Source organism: Cardiocondyla obscurior, unplaced genomic scaffold, assembly GCF_019399895.1.
Source record: "Cardiocondyla obscurior isolate alpha-2009 unplaced genomic scaffold, Cobs3.1 scaffold45_0_294702, whole genome shotgun sequence".
NCBI classification, from domain to species: domain Eukaryota; kingdom Metazoa; phylum Arthropoda; class Insecta; order Hymenoptera; family Formicidae; genus Cardiocondyla; species Cardiocondyla obscurior.
In genome coordinates, this window is record NW_027228795.1 from 141,625 (window position 1) to 158,541 (window position 16,917).

The window sequence follows — 16,917 nt, forward strand, 5'->3', positions numbered from 1 at the left end:
AACTAAAAGTAATAAATAGTTCGATTGGTCATATACAGGAATTAGAGGAAACAATAAAGGACCACGAGAAAGTTATAACAAACGCGACGAAGCTATTAAGCAAAAAAGTAGACGGGATAACGGGACAAATAGAAATGACGGAACATTTCTACATATTAAGAATGTTAATAACAGATCTATTAACAAACGTGCAAGAGACAATGGAATTTATAGCACAAACAAAATTGGGGATAAAAAACACGCGAATGTTACCGGTTAATAAAATAATCGAAGAATTAAAAGAAGCAACCGCGCACCTAGAGGAAGGGACGTATTTCCCCTTTAGAATCAATACAGAAAATTGGAACGCGATAGAAAAATACGTGGAAATAAGCGCATATAGCGACGAGCAGATGATAGTCACAATAATAAGATTCCCGATAGTAGACGACGCAAGGTACGAATTAAAAAGAGTAACGCCGTTTCCTGTATTAGACAAATCGAACGAGAACGTATTTAAAATAATAGAAATAGAAAATGAATACATAGCAGTAGATAGAGAAAACAATAATTACTTAACATTAAAAAGAGAGGACATCAAGCAATGCGTAAATAACAATAATATATATATATGCGAACAAAGCCTCCCGGTATACCATACCAGGGCAAGCGCGCCGTGCGAGGTAAGAGCGATTACCGAGCCAGCAAAAAAGCCGGACACGTGCGTATCGCGAGAAGTTGCATCACGAGCAACATTCTGGATAGCAGTAAGCGAACCACAAGAGTGGATATACTCCACAACAAAGGAGCAAACAATAGAAATTCAATGTAGACATAGACCGAGTAAAAAATTAGAAATAAATAAAACAGGAATAGTAAAATTAAGAACAGCATGTAAACTAACAACGACAGAAATGACAATAAAAACAAGAAACACGATAGGAGAAAGTAAAATAGAACGACACGTACCGACGTATAATCTAACAAACATAGAAACAGAACAGGGCGAAAAAACCGACCCAATAATAAAGAAAATAGAAGAAATAAGCCGCGACAAGGTAATAAAAAACCCGAACGAATTAAATAAATTAGGGATAGAATTAAGTAGAATGGACAAGCAACTAGACGGAAATGTAATATTAACAAATAGAATAATCATGTACACAACGGGCACAAGCGCCACAATAATAGCTATAATAGCGATTATAGTACTAGCAATAGTAGTAGTAAAACTGTACAAAAAGAAAAAGAATAAAGTAACCGAACAAATAATCCTACCCAGCGAAATAAAAAGAAGAAAAAAGAAAGAAACGCCGAATGTAAAAACACCACGACCAACGGTGATACAATTGTAAATAGAATAAGAGAACATATTGTAAGGAAAAAAAGATTGAAGTGTATAAACACACTCAACCTTTTCTTCCCCCTAGGGGGGAGGGATGTTGTAACCCAAACCCCGTTACAACACGAAACATGACGCAGGGCATTTCGGCATAAGTATCTCGTAATTAAATAACCTCGGAGGATGCAAGATCAGCAAACCTCCTTAAGAAATTAAATAATAAGAAACAAAAGAGAAACACGTGCGAGAACTTATTGCCGAAATCGCTGAGGTTGCATTCGCCGAACTACCGAAGTTCGGCATTGCAACCCGATGACGCCAAGGCCCTGCGTCACTATTAAATAACCGCGAACCGTCACGGTCAAGCAGTCGCATCTGAGCCCGTGTCGTAAACTGAGAGCGTGAGATAATCAAAGTTCGGTCGCGTGCCATGTAAGAAGAGACCTCGCGGAGCCGAGGACGCGTGACAACGCGAGGACGCGCGCCGAACCGACGAAAAGGGAAACAGAGGAAGATAGAAAAAGTGTAACATCGCAACTGAATAAAATTTATAAGTCTTTATTAAAAAACTACTATTTTCGCCCTCCCTCACGGATCCCGAAGGACGGACCCCGTGCACCGGCCCCGGTGCAACAATGGTGTATAGCTCCATATATTAATAGAGGCAATATGACCGAAGTATGAAAATTTAATTATATATTATATGTAATTTTATTACACAATGATTATATGTATACAAAAAATGCTTACGTTTTAAATTTTTACTTTTTTAAAAATATTTTAATAATTCTCTAAACACATTTAATATTTATACTGTTTTAATTAAATTTTTTTCTTTTTGTATAGGCCCAGAACAAGTTTAATCACCATCATTCAAAAACTAGACAAGTTATTGAAAGAGCTTTTGCACTTCTTAAAGGAAGATTTCGACGGCTAAAGTACTTGCATATGAGTTGCATCGATTTGATACCATATGTCATTTTAGCGAGTTGCGTTCTTTATAATATTTGTCTCGAAGGTTGTATGGATGATATCAACGATTTTATATGTGACGGCTTAGAAGAAAATGCCAACAACAATAATGAGGAAAATATTTTCTTTGATCGATTACTTAACGATAGAAGAGGACTGATTCGCCGTGAATATCTTACAAATCTAGTACAATAATATTGTTCATTCGATTATGAATTTCAGCGCGTTTAAATTTTATTATAATTCTCTCGCCTAGTATGCGCTCCAGCGTCGCGATATTTCGAGTTTACCGTCGCGTATTTGTTGATTTTGTCGGTCTCCTTGAATCGCCGATGGTTCAAAGCGTTTCGTTTTCGACAGAAGTCAGTCTAATCCAGTTCAAACTGAATATTTCGCTGACTTCGCCTTGTTTTCGTCGCCGGGTTCCGACAATCCTAGGCTCCGTACCGCGAAAAGACGTACAGTTTCGCTCGAACTCCGCACCTGTGCGTCTCGCCTTCGTTTTTCGGCTCGCTCTCGCGCGAAGACATTCGATTAGTCTCTCTTTTTTTTTCTTGCGCTCTTAATCGCAACTCGTTGATTTCACTTTCCGTGAATTGATTATTTCGGCGCCCATCCGCTTATTAATTATCGCTACCGCTGGAGTGCAGGGATTCGCGCTCGCGGCGATCACCGGCTCGCGCTCTCAAGATCTCCGTCGTCCGCGGCAAGATCTCCGACGATCGGGTAGATCATTCATCTGCTCACAAGATTTCCGACGGATAAGTCGGGTCAGGAAGATTTCCGCTCGTTTACTGGTATCCTTGCCTTCAAAGGCGCGATTGTATTTTTTTTTGTGTTTTTTTTATTGTAAATATATTGGGTTCAATTTTCTGTCATTTAATTATTCTTGTTTTTCAATTACTGCGATCGGCTCTCTCTCTCATTCCCTCTCAATCGACTCACGCGTCGAGCTCATTGCTGAGCAATTCTATTCTTAAGCTAACGTGATCACGCAAGATCACGTACAAATATAATACATTGTATATTACAAAGAGTAAAATGTTAATTAGTTTATTTACTAAATAAAATAAAGCAAAATGTAAAATAAAACATGGTTTCTTTTATTTTGTACATAAATAAAAATTGACAAATCGATACAATGTAACTGATTCAATTTTACATAATACACTTATCTTTGGTACACGTACAAAACACATATTAATCGAGAGTAACTTAAAATCTAATCATAAAAAAAAATCATATATTTTTTGACTATTAAATATATTAGTAACATATATTTATTATGCATATATTAACATATATTTATGTAACGCACAAATCATTTAACAAACATATCTTTTAACTAAAATATTTTTGAACATAAGAACAAAGTAAAATAAAAAGATATTACTACTTTTGTTTCAACGAAGAAAACTGATTATTATATTAGCATACGTATTATCACAGTTTTTGTACTTTTATGCTACTTATAATACTTACTCTATATTAATAACAATAAAAATACCTTGCAAACATATAAAAAATGTTATAGTTTATAACTTTCCGATTAGCTTCTCCATCATTTCTTTATATGCATTAATCGCTGCCTTTGACTCAGCTATTGCTTCTTGATGGCGCCGCTCTCTCGCTTCTTCTCTTGTTTTCGCATCGGCGAGCAGAGCAGCAGACCAGTCTTGCAGTTCTCGTTGAATTCTAGTATTTTTTCGTTTTTTTGGAGGAGTTTCTTCATTTTGAGTTGATGAACAAGAAGTTTCTTCATTTATTTTATCAGAATCACTTAGCTCTTTGCAATTAACAACTTCTCTCTGCCTCTTATTGAGATTGGAAGCAATACTAACTGGTTTAACACATGGCTTTTCACCTAAGACTTCTTCTATTTCTTCATAAAATTTACAAGTTTTAGGGTCATTTCCAGACTTGTTGTTATGATCCTTTGTTTCCATGTACTTTCTTTTTATATCTTTCCACTTGTTTTCACATTGAGTAGAAGTTTTCATCTCCTATTCAGACGTAGTCTGTTTCAGTTCTTTACTAATTAAAGACCATGCGTCTCGGTTTTTTATTTTTTTAAAACAATTTTGATGATCTCGCCAAAGATGAATAAGACATCTTACTTCATTATCATCTTTCCAGGATGCTGTAGAGATTCCAGGAGTTACATAGACTGATGAAACTGCAAAAGTTACATTGCCGTTAGTATTTCTTGAATAATTTTCTTTATACTCTTCATAAAAAAATATTGAAAAAGCATAAAAACTTACCTAATGGTTCACCTTGCTCAGTTATCATGCAAACATTATTTGAGTTGCTGTTATCATCTAGGGATGTCTCCTCCGTAAAATTCAAATTAAAAAACTTAAGTGTATCTTCGCATACAGGTACACCAAAAATATTATTATCTGTATAATAAAATAATAATTAGATTTAAAGTTATGTGCACAATATGTAAGTTTTATATCTCAAATTTTATATAATTAAAATTATACATATTAATTTTAATAAATAAAATATTATTTATAAAATATTACAATATTTAATAATATAGATATAATTATTAAATAACTCTTTCATGTTATTAATAACTTACCTTGTACATCTTGCACAAGAATATTTCCATCACAATCAAATAATGGCAAATCTCCATTTATTATAACTTGATGTCGTTCTTTTATTAATGTGATATTCATGGTTATATTAATTTTGTATAAACACGTGATAACATGTGCCGAAATAAACATTGGTCTGGTCCCAACCGACCCCACCGATTCCACATACTTTTTTGTTGAGTGGATTAGTGGCACTCGGTGTGTCTCTCTAAACGTTTCCGAACGACCTCACCCGAATGCTCACCAAGCGTTTCCGAACGACTGGTGTGTATCTGTGTGCACACGAAAGGTGTTTCCGAACGCAGCTTAAAAACTCCGTCACATTTTGACAATCACAAGACATTACAACGTGGACAAACGGAAAACATGCATTTGGAGCACGTCATGACTTTGCTCCTCCAAATTTGGCCCCTGTATCAAAAGATATTCCACAGGCCCGGCTTATATACAGTATTTTAATTTTAAATTTAATATAAAATTATCTTCAATAAAGAAACATATCTACACTTAGTATTTAACCAAGATTTATTAGATGTCTAACATTAAACGTTCTTTCTATATACATATGTACATAAAAACATGATATCCTATTTACAAAGACTTTAAGCCGAATCTATTTTTCCCTTTAGTGAATATCATAAAGCACCAAAGTGAAGAAAAATATAAATTTAATAAGAGCAGGAGCTATCTAGTTCTCTTACTTTTCTTCTGGATTACCCCTCTACCTCTCCCTCTCCCTCTCCCTCTCCCTCTCTCTCTCTCTCTCTCTCTCTCTCTCTCTCTCTCTCTCTCTCTCTCTCTCTCTCTCTCTCTCTCTCTCTCTCTGCCTGACTATCGTTTCTCTTATCCGTTCTCTTTTTTTCTCTTATCCTTCTTCATACGTACAGTCTGTCAACATTGCAATTTACGTAATATGATAATATATTATTTTAATAATTTTTAGGCATATAAAGTTTCATGGTCCATTAATTGTTACAATTTTGTAATAAAATAACTGTAATATTTTTTGCTCATCTTTAACAGTTTATTTACTTTCATAGAACCTAAGGAGTTCTTAATTTATGTTGCATTTTTGTTTTTGTTAATTATACAGATCGAGAAAGTCATGTTTTATTTTTAACGTTTTTCAAAATTAAACTATGATAAAAGCTGTAACAGTGGACCCTAAAACATATCATTCCTTGATATTATTACATACACACATTAAAAGACACGCGTGTTGCAGTAATTGAAATATTATTAACTTCATTTTTTATTATTTTCATAATGTTCTTTATTTTTTGTACATATGTTTTATCGTAATTAATTTGCGCAAGAGATTGTTAGTTTAGTAATACGAAGTCCGAATGCAAGGCAAACCATTCATTTTTTAAACCGTTTTCGTCATAACGGCCTAAACGTTTCGCAATAAATAAAATATCTTTAAATAATGCCTCTCTGTTGTCGTTAAATAAAGTTTTTTCTGCTCCAAAGACTTGTAATCTATATAAAAATGCGTCATTTACTGGTAATCTGTATTTTATTTCGTTTGCAGCGGTCACATAGAATTTTAAGCAGTTCTGTCGAACAATCGTGGTAACATCTGCATGTCCTGTTTCTCTTAAATTATTTAGATATTCTTCGCAATCATCTCCTAATGTAATGTTCTCAATAGGTTTGTAATTACTTGGGTTATTATAAAGATCGTTTATTACGATATGACCTAATACTTCTTTTTTTAGAAAGTTTATACAAATTTCTAACAAAAAATGTACGTTTTTTGATTGTAACAAATGAATTCTAGTCTCGATGGCTTGGAAAAATGCATTAAAAGAATTAAATAAATTTAATATATATTTTAAAAACAAGAAATAAGCTTTAGTCTCCACTTGAGACATAATTGATAATGAATACTCCCCGGAATTTAATTTTTCATTTATTGCCATGTCATTTAAAAAATATTTTATTGTGTCCCAAGATTCTAAGATTCTATCTATACAATAATAATGCGAAAGCCATCGAGTGTCACATAGTCTCAAAATTTTTTTATTTTTCTCTTGAAAACATTCGTTAAATTCTTTGAAAATAGCACAGCATTTTAGATTGCTGTTAATGAAACTCGCGATTTTCTTTAAAAATTCCTCACAAATGTCGGGAATTTGGCTGCATGCAGCATTTGCAACAAGTGCAGCGGAGTGACAGGGACATGAAAATGTTATCAAGTTTTTACATTTAGATTCTAATTTGGTTTTAAATGATAAATTTTTTCCTGTCATGACATTGTCGTACGACAGAGCAATAATTTTTTCGAAAGGAATCTGTAACTTGTATATCTCAAATTTAAAGGCATTAAACAATTTTTTTAACGCAACAATCTCTTGCATCAATATTTAATAATTATAATAATTGAGTTCTAACATTTAACGATTCTCTATCAACGTATCTAACTAAAAATGTCATCCATTTATCGTTTGTAATGTCCGAAGTTTCGTCAATAAAAATAAAAAATGAAGTGTTTTTAATATTTTCAACAATATTTTCAGTTTCAACGGGACATAAAACGTTATTAATAATATTTCTATATTTTGTTGGTCCCATTGTCATGCTTTTCAAGACATTAGGATCCTGCCCAATGTCTTGAAAAAGATTAAAAATCTCTTTTGCCATTGTTTGCGCTATGTTTTTTTCTGTTATTAATGCGGCAAATCTAATTTCTGCAGATTTCTTTCGTTTTTCAAACGTCAAAAGAGATTCTTCGTTTTGCGTATTTATATCATTGTTCGCATTGTTTCTTTCTGTAGCGCTTTTTCTACAATTTGTCTTATGTTTTGTGGATTCTGCGTGTCTTGCAACGTGATTAAATCCGCCACTCAATTCGACATTGCAAATATTGTAATATTTTTTATCACGATCATTGGGTACTTTGCGCAACCACGAGACAAAATCAGAATTATCTAACCATTGAGGCCTAATAGATCTAACGTCCTTTTTATTATCTATATTTTCCGAAGTATTTTTATAACATTTTTTTGTGACACGCAGAATCCACATGTTTGGAAACATACGATGAACAAGAGTACTCCTTATTGCATACAGTGCAAAAAAACAAAGTATTATTCGATGGAACCTCGCGAATGAAATCTTTAAATTTGTCATTTGTAAGCCAAGTTTTGCAAAATTTTCGCTTGACTTTAGGTTCATTGTATGTCTCCATTTTAATACACAATAAATAAAAGAATAAAAGTAAAAAAGTAATGAAGACAGTAGAGAAAAGAATGAAAAAATACGAAAAATAGAACAGCAGTAAAGAATAAAATAATAGTAATAAAAATAGAAATAAAATAATAAGATATGAAGTTAATAATAGAAAACGGAAATAAGGAAAAAGAAATAAAGTACCATGCACTGTCGGAAGAAACAAGAAATCGAAGCGCTCCTAAAATCGTGTTATTCGCTGGGACGTCAAGACGCTCAGTGACAGCTAAAAAACAGGTGCATATTTGTGTGACGTGCACACATACGTAACGCTTCACTGTATGTGTACGTACGCCCGTGTTTGTAGGAGACTTAGACGACTCCGAAGCCACTTGACCCACGTGTTGCAGGAAAATGGGATGGGTAAAGTGGAGTAATGTTTGTTTACTTTCGTACGGTCGCATGCTGAATATAAGCAAGGCAAAAAACGGAGTAAATTGTAACAGTTATGTAGGTGTGGAACTAAAATAATCCCAAACACTTAATATTACATTAAAATAATAATGTTTAATTAGTATATTTTAAATAAAATACATTAATTAAAAATTAATTACAAATATTCAACAAAATTAATATACAACTAAATATAAAACAAATATACAACTAAATTTCTTAATAATATTTAATAATTAATTTTCAAACTCTGCTTAGCATTTTATAAATAATGTATAACATAAAAAATTAATAATAGCAAAATGATCGTCGAACGACAATGTGATTAACTGGATTTAAACAGTACAATTTTTTCGTCCCTGTAAACATTTCGCTTAGTTAACAAATGGATAGTTTAAAAAAAAAGTAAGCGATTTTAATAGTTTTTTTTTAAAAACATTGGTTTTAGAAGTGTTTTTAACATAGCATTAAAGAAAAATAATATAAATAAATATTTAAAAATTTATGCAAACAGTTAATTATGCAAAAAAGTCACTCATCGGATTCAGCTGTCGGACGGTGCTGCGAGTGACACCGTACAATTTTTAGCTCGAAATGGTCATTTTCCTTAGTTAACAAATGGATATTTCGAAAACCGAGTGTCCGATTAAAAAAATCTTTTGTTTGTTAACATTACAGGGTTGTTCTACGTTCAATTCCGATGAGTGACTTTTTGCAAAAGATTGTTTAAACAATTAAAATGACTTCTTTTCCATGTTAAAACGCAATATCGGAAACTTAAAGTCCATAGCAACAACAATTACGTGACAACGAACGTTTTCGTTAAAAATATAAATTTGTTAAGTAAGTACAGCTGCGAAATGTTAAAAATATGAACATAAATTGTTCAAATACTATTAAAACATAAAAAAATGTTATCTTAAAAACTACGTTTCGATGTACATTTAACATTAGTAGTCAACAAAATTAAATTTCATGTGCATGCATTTATTCGTATTAAACATTATAAATTTTAACATCGCGAAATGCGTTAATTGTTGCAAAAAAAATATCAATTTTGCATTAATTGCTGGAAGGGATGAAGAAAGGATTAAATAAGTGTGTATTTTTATTAAAACAACGTAATATACAGGGTGTCCCAGATCAGTGGACGATGCCGTAAATAATAGGTAGATTTAATCGAATTAATACAAAAAGTCTTTTACCATTTTGAAAAATTCTCAATAGTTTTCGAGAAAAAAATTAAAATATATAAAATATATAAGCGTAAGAGCGACAAGAAAGCTGCGCGTGAGTGAGCGCGACAGGCGAATGACTAGAAATGGCACCGTCGTCTGTCGCGCTCACTCAGCCCACGCTTCCTCGTCGCTCTTACGCGTACATAAATTAATTTCTTTCTTGAAAACTATTGAGAATTTTTCAAAATGGTACAGGACTTTTCGTTTTAATTCGATTAAATCTACCTATCATTTTCGGCATCGTCCACTGATCTGGGACACCCTGTATATGTTAATATTTATTCATTAATGTTTTCCAACAGACATGGTAATTTCTCGCGTCATCATGTCTATTACCAGTACAGCGATACGAGTTAGCGACAAATATTTTACATCGAGAGCATCGAAGTAACCGAGGCTACCGCGACGGGCGCGACTGTGCGACACCGATTATAGCTGAAAGACGAGAGAGTCGGGAATATATTTCTGCTCTCTTCTACAGCTCGAACTCGACCGAACACACGGACACGAAGCTACAGTTGTGTGCGTCTGTTGCCGTCGTACCAAATCTGCGAGCACTGTACGGGCCTATTCCAAGCTTTCTATTTTCATCGGTAGCCGAAATATGGCCAAAAAACAATAAAAAATATTTTTAAAATCTGGCAACGTAGCATTGTGCGGAACTTGAAGAAAATGCATACGGGCCTATTCCGAGCTTTCTACTTTCACCAGTAGCCGAGATATGGCCAAAAAACGAAAAAAAAAATTTTTGAAATCTGTTAACGTAGCATTGTGCGAAATTTGAAAAAAATGCATACGGGCCTATTTCGAGCTTTCTACCTTCACCAGTAGCCGAGATATGAACAAAAAACGATAAAAAAAATTTTTGACATCAGGCAACGTAGCATTGTGCGGAACTTGAAGAAAATGCCTACGTGCCAATCCCGAGCTTTCTATTTTCACCAGAAGCCGAAATATTTTCAAAAAACAAAAAAAAATATTTTTGAAATCTGGCAACGTGGTATTGTGCGGAACTTAAAGGAGATGCCTACGTGCCAATCCCGAGCTTTCTACTTTCACCAGAAGCCGAAATATGGCCATGAAACAAAAAAAATATTTTTGAAATTTGGCAACGTAGTTTAGAGCGGAACTTACAGGAGATGCATACGGGCTTTTCTTGAGTTTTTTATTCCCACCAAAGGACGAAATGTGGCCGAAAAACAAAAAAAAAATTTTAGAAATTTAGCAACGTCGCGTTGTGCAGAACTCAAAGGGAACTTTTTTAAGATTATCCCGAGCATTCTATTTTCACCAGGAGTTGAAATATTTACGAGAAACAAAAAAATAAAAATTTTTGAAATTTGACAATGTAGCATTTTGCAGGGCTCAATGAAAATTTATTTGAGCTTTCGCGAGCCATCTACTTTCACTTGGAGCCGAGATATGGCCAAAAAACAAAAAAAAAATTTGAATATTTAGCAATGTCACATTGTGCGAGGCTCAAAAAAAACTTATTTGAGTTTATCCCGAGCTTTCTACTCCCACCAGGAGCCGAGATATGGCCAAAAAACAAAAAAAAAATTTGGAAGTTTAGCAACGTCGCCTTGTGCGAAGCTCAAAGGAGATTCATTTAAGCCTTTCCCGACCTTTTTAGTTTTACTAGAAGCCGAGATATAGCCAAAAAACGAAAAAAAAATTTTGGAAACTTGGCAACGTAGCATTGTGCGGGGTTTAAAGGGGACTTATTTGAGCGTATCCCGAGTTTTTTATTCCCACCAGAAGCCGAGATATGGCCAAAAAACGACCTGTGTAAATTTAGCACCCCACTTTTATATAATTAACTTTTTTTTACAGAAATAGATAGCATTTTGTTTGTAGTTGTTTGTAGTAACTTTTATTTCGTTTGTAGTTCTGTATAAATTTTTGAGTTTTACAAATGAGAATTTACGAAAACGCCGTGGGGATGTTACGCCGTCGTGGCCGGTTTGAATTTATGCGAACAGGCGGGTGTAAGTCCCTCGTATGCGAGCCACGCGGAAGCACGCGGTGAGCACGTGTTCGTCTTGAGTAATGCGCTCTGTGTCTAGAATGAGTTTATCTGAGTTCTTTCTTGAGTCGAGAGTCTTTTGATTGTTTTTGTATTCCCGCACTGAGTTTAACAGAGTCACAATTCTATTAATCGTGAGATCACGCTGCAAGATCAGATGAGTTACTGAGCACGAGGTTCAACACGCCTCGTGCTGCAGGATGATGTCTTCCAGACGTTCCTTTGTGTGTTGCACACGGCGAGAATGCTCTGGTTGAGTTGCACTGAAGACAAAGTTTGAGTTTTCGGATGAGTCGCACGATGAGTAATTTTCCAAGAAAGTTGCACACTGCACGTCGTTGCACACGAGGCGATGCTAGGCACAGCTGAACGAACAATGAAAAGTCTCGAGCCGGCAACGCCTTCGAGAATCGGAGGCAAATTATCGAACGACAGATCGATATCGATCCGTTGCCGGCGATCGGCCACAAGGTGCTGCCCCCGCGGCGGTGACATGATTAATTACTAAATTGAAATCTTTTAACAAGTGTAATAATATGGTCAGTTTTGCTGCATATTATATGTAACGCAAAGTACTAACGTGTCTCTAGATTGATATAACTTCCCAACATTACTCTCCCTAAAATATAACAGAATGTGTATTTTAACCAAAAACAAAACTCTCCTCAAAAACGATTTCCCCAAAAAAGATTTCCCCCCAAAAAAAATCCTCAAAAAAAACTCTTACAAAATGACTGCAAAAAAAGACTCCCCCAAAATAGAACGTAAAATGTGTACATTAATATTGATTGATTATAAACTACAAAATGAATGAAATCTCCCCAAAATTACATTAAAAAAAAAAAAAAAGTATAAAAAAAGTGCTAAGTATAAGCGCGCGAAAAGCATTTTCGATAAACTTTTTAAGCAAAACCGAGACTCTTCCATAAAAAGACTCCTCCAAAACCAAGACTCCTTCAAACAAAGATTCCCCCAAAAAAGAACCCCCTCCCCTAAACAAACTCTTAAAACCAAAACTCCTCCAAAAAAAAACTTCTCTAAAAAAATAATCCCCAAAAAGAACTCCTACAAAAAGTCTACAAAAAAAAGACTCCTTTAAAATAGAACATAAAATGTGTATATTAATATCAAATACTCTCTATAAAAATAATGAGATCAAGTAATTCCGCCAAGAACCTGAAGAAAATAGAAAATTATATTTAAGCAAAATCAAGACTCCTCAAAAAAAGACCCTCAAAACCAAGACTCCACCGAAAAAACTCTCCAAAAATAGAACATAAAATGTGTACTTTAATATAAAATACTCTTTATAAAACTAATGAGATCAAATAATTGCACCAAGAACCTAAAGAAACTAGAAAATTATATTTAAGCCAAACTAAGATTCCCCCAAAAAAAGACTTCCCAAAATCAATCAATATCAAATACTCTGTATTAAAATAATGAGATCAAATAATTGCGCCAAAAATCCGAATCCAAACAAACTAGAAAATTATATTTAAGCAAAACCAAGACTCCCCTACCAAAAGGCTGCCTGGAAAAAACTCCTCCAAACTTATACTCTCCCAAACTTGAACATAAATGTGTACTTTAATATCAAATATTCTATATAAAACTAATGAGAACAAATAATAGCACCAAGAACCTAAAGAAGCTAGAAAATTTTAAACGTTACAAACCAATGTAAAACCGTACACACGTAGACCTAGGATCGCCCCAATAATGAAACGTTAATATTGCAAACCCATGTGGAACAGTACAAATGTAGATCTAGGTTTGCCCCGATATGATATGATATAACATGGTAATGTAAAAAAAAAAAAAACTTGGCGTTACGAAACCAAATCTTTAAAATCGAAAGAAAGTAAAAAAAAAAATGAATAAAAAAAGTAAAAGAAAAAATAATAAAAAAATAATTTTAATAAAAAATATTGAAACTAAAAAATGCAACAAATTTTTTACGTCCATAATAAGAAAATGGAATTAAAATGAGAATATAATAATAACAAAAATATTAAAAATGGGCAATGCAACAAATTTTTTGCCGTCCCACTTTTACAGACTGCGGAATGTCGGATGTATTTGAAATTTTTAATTACATCCGGTGTGGTTATAAAAATCTGATGCATAGCACATCGTAAAAAGCAAAATTATAATATGAGATTTGCATTTTAAGTTTGACGTGGGTTAACAACTGTCCAAGCGTATCAAGATTCACACATCAATTAGAGTGGAGTGGGTTAGGTTAGTTTAAACAATCGTGTGGCCCCCCGCAAAAAGGCCGAACCTCCTGTCTGCCATTTTTTATTATGAAGAAAATTATAAATTTAATAAAGTTCCTGCTTTAGTTGCAAATGATTATACAAACTGAAAGATAGCAACAGCAAATTATTTTAATAAAGTTAAAACATACGGATGAGACGGACATACAGAAATAGGATAATGCATAAGGATAAAAAAGATAAGTTAAATGGCAAACTCAAGCGTTTTAAGGTGTCATCCGTACGAACAAAGCGCGATCAGTAGCTAATGAGCGTTTGCCATATAAGTGAAAAATCTTAACACAAACTATATCGTTATTGAATTAGGTGTACATAATAATGTTAAGAAAAGTGCGAAATATTTTAATATTTTATTCTTTAATGTTATATTCGAAGACTAATCTTACTTAGATTATTCGTTTTTGATTTATTGCGTTTCTTGTTCCCGGTTTGTGTTTTTGTATGTCGGCGAGTCCATTCCGGTTTTTCTCTGCTAACACTACCGTTTTGTCCATTCGCGACAAACGTTTTACTTTCAAAAACCTCACCACCGTTGGACCTGTAAAGTTGTCTCCTGGTCTTAGTAAGCTGCAACTGACGTCTCCGTTTTCGCTCGTATTCGGATCTCGCCCTCCATGTCTTGCTGACCCTGGAAATAATCCCAAGAGTTTTGCTATCCAACAATGCAAATATCATACCAGCAACTTCGACGGGCAAACGTTTAATCATATCCAGCATATTTTCGATGCCGTCGACGTATGTCATAATCCAGCTGAAAGCTTCCATCGCGTTTGACCTCTCAGAGTGACTGGTCGAGAAAGAATGCCAGAGAGACTCCAGACCTCGTTTGATATAGGTGGTGCGATAGGAATAACCTCCCGTAATTGGTTAAGAAATAACGCGATCCGATTGGCTGTATGTTCGACTGTTCGTCGTGTCCTTTGGCTGCTTGTATAACTGCATATTGGTCGCGATAAGTGCATCTGTAATTCTTTGGTGTTCTCATTGGTTGTTTCTTTCTGTTGACCAGTTTTGGAATACTTGTTACTAAGATTAATTATTTTCTGTGATATACCCTTCTTCTAAATGACGCGATCAATTTAATTAATATGCCAAAGTTTGTTTTGTGTAAGTTAACTACACGTGGTAGAAATTTATTATGCACAACGTACCTTTTCATTCAAGATAGGATATTAGAAATTTTCTGAAATAAAATATAAGTTTTTAAGTACATTGCGAAAAATATTACGTTAAAAATAATTTTTTTTGAAAAATAAAGCAAAGTTATCGAAAGTTTGCCAATAATGCATAATCATTTTTATTCGAGCAGAACTCTAAAGCGGTTATACATATAAGCAGAATCATTCGAGAATGCGGAAAATTGTCTTCAATGTCAATGCGTAGAATAGAGAAAAATTAAAATCACAATGGAAATAAGATTTAATGCAGCGTAAAAAACAGTGTTGTAACCCGACCCTGGCAACAGCAAGGCCACGTACGCGAAGGCCGGGTTAACAACCAGCGTCGATCGGATCACCCGATCGCGGAATCCGCTGACCGATCGACGCCTTGCAATTTTCGCCTAGGCAATGACCGAACGCGGTCACTGTCCTACGCGCCCGGAATCCGCGGACTGTTGCATTTCCGCCTTAGCAACAGTCGCGTATAAAACCCGCGGCCACCGAATGTCCGCGGGTCATTCTGATAACAACAACGACGGGGTAACGCTGCCCGAAGCCAGGGAATATACCTCAAGGAGAATAAAAAGTCTTCAAAGTGAAAACAAGTGTATCTTTATTTACGAGCCCCTCGTGGTATAAGAAGAAGTCCCGGGAGGACGGACCCCTTGCACCGTCAGGGTGCAACATTTTGGTGGCAGCGGTGGGATCCGCCCCCCGGAGAGGCACCGCTTCGGCGACGTCTATCTAATTATCCCGACGGGCCATATAGGAGATCTCTGAAACATAAAACAAAAGTAAGAAGTCGGATTCATCCTACTCTGAAGAAGAGGACTAGGACAGCGCAAGCAGCCGCTCTGCCGATATCGCACGCACTCGACACCGGAGAAGCCGAGCAGCTGGGAGATAAGCCGAGGTAGCAGCAGCCCGGTCGCAGCCACGCAAAGGAACGGACAGCCGTGGACAAGGACCGGAAGGAAAAGGCAACAAACAAACCCGGAAGCAGAGACTGCGCCATGCGACACCTTGCGTTAGTGTAAGTCCGAAATATAATTTTATTGTAAACTTTAAACCGACTAGTCGATGTCGGACGAAGATTCCGTTTTGCGAAATCAAGTAGCCAACGACTCTTGGCTACATAGCGAATCAGGCCATCGGGCACGGCGACCACCCCCTGAGAACCCCATAGGCATCGCAACCGCCGCCCTACGCGAAATCCGCGATAACGTGCGTCGGGCATTGAATACAGAAAGCGATAACGAAAGCTTAGCTGAATTTGATCCGCGTGAAGAACCCGAACCGTGCGACGAAACCGACTTAAATTTAGCACAACCTACTGACGAAACGCAAAAAAGCGACCGGAAGAGGCTATTAGAAGAAACGGGTAGCGATATCAGCGACGTATCGCAACGCGGCGAATTCTCTCTTACCTCATACGACAGTAGCATATTTGATCCCGCGGAAATAGTAGACGAGTTAGAAATGCGACGACGCAGCCGAAACTCTACCCGCGATAATCAAGGGACCTCCTCAAGGCTCTATGAAAATCAGCCGGTTGAAACGAACCTCGGCGAACACATTTTTATGGTAACAGACCAAGGCGATCGCGACGGAACCAGCGAGTCAAGGGAGGAAGCTGCCGGCGGCACCCCTGTGACAACCGCCGACACGGTAATAAAGCGGCC

General features: G+C 35.5%; 1 pseudogene; it reads right to left on the reverse strand.

Moving 5' to 3' along the window:
* Positions 1–3,242: 3,242 nt before the first annotated feature.
* On the reverse strand, positions 3,243–4,983 carry LOC139112748 (uncharacterized; annotated as a pseudogene).
* Between the last annotated feature and the right edge of the window lie 11,934 nt (positions 4,984–16,917).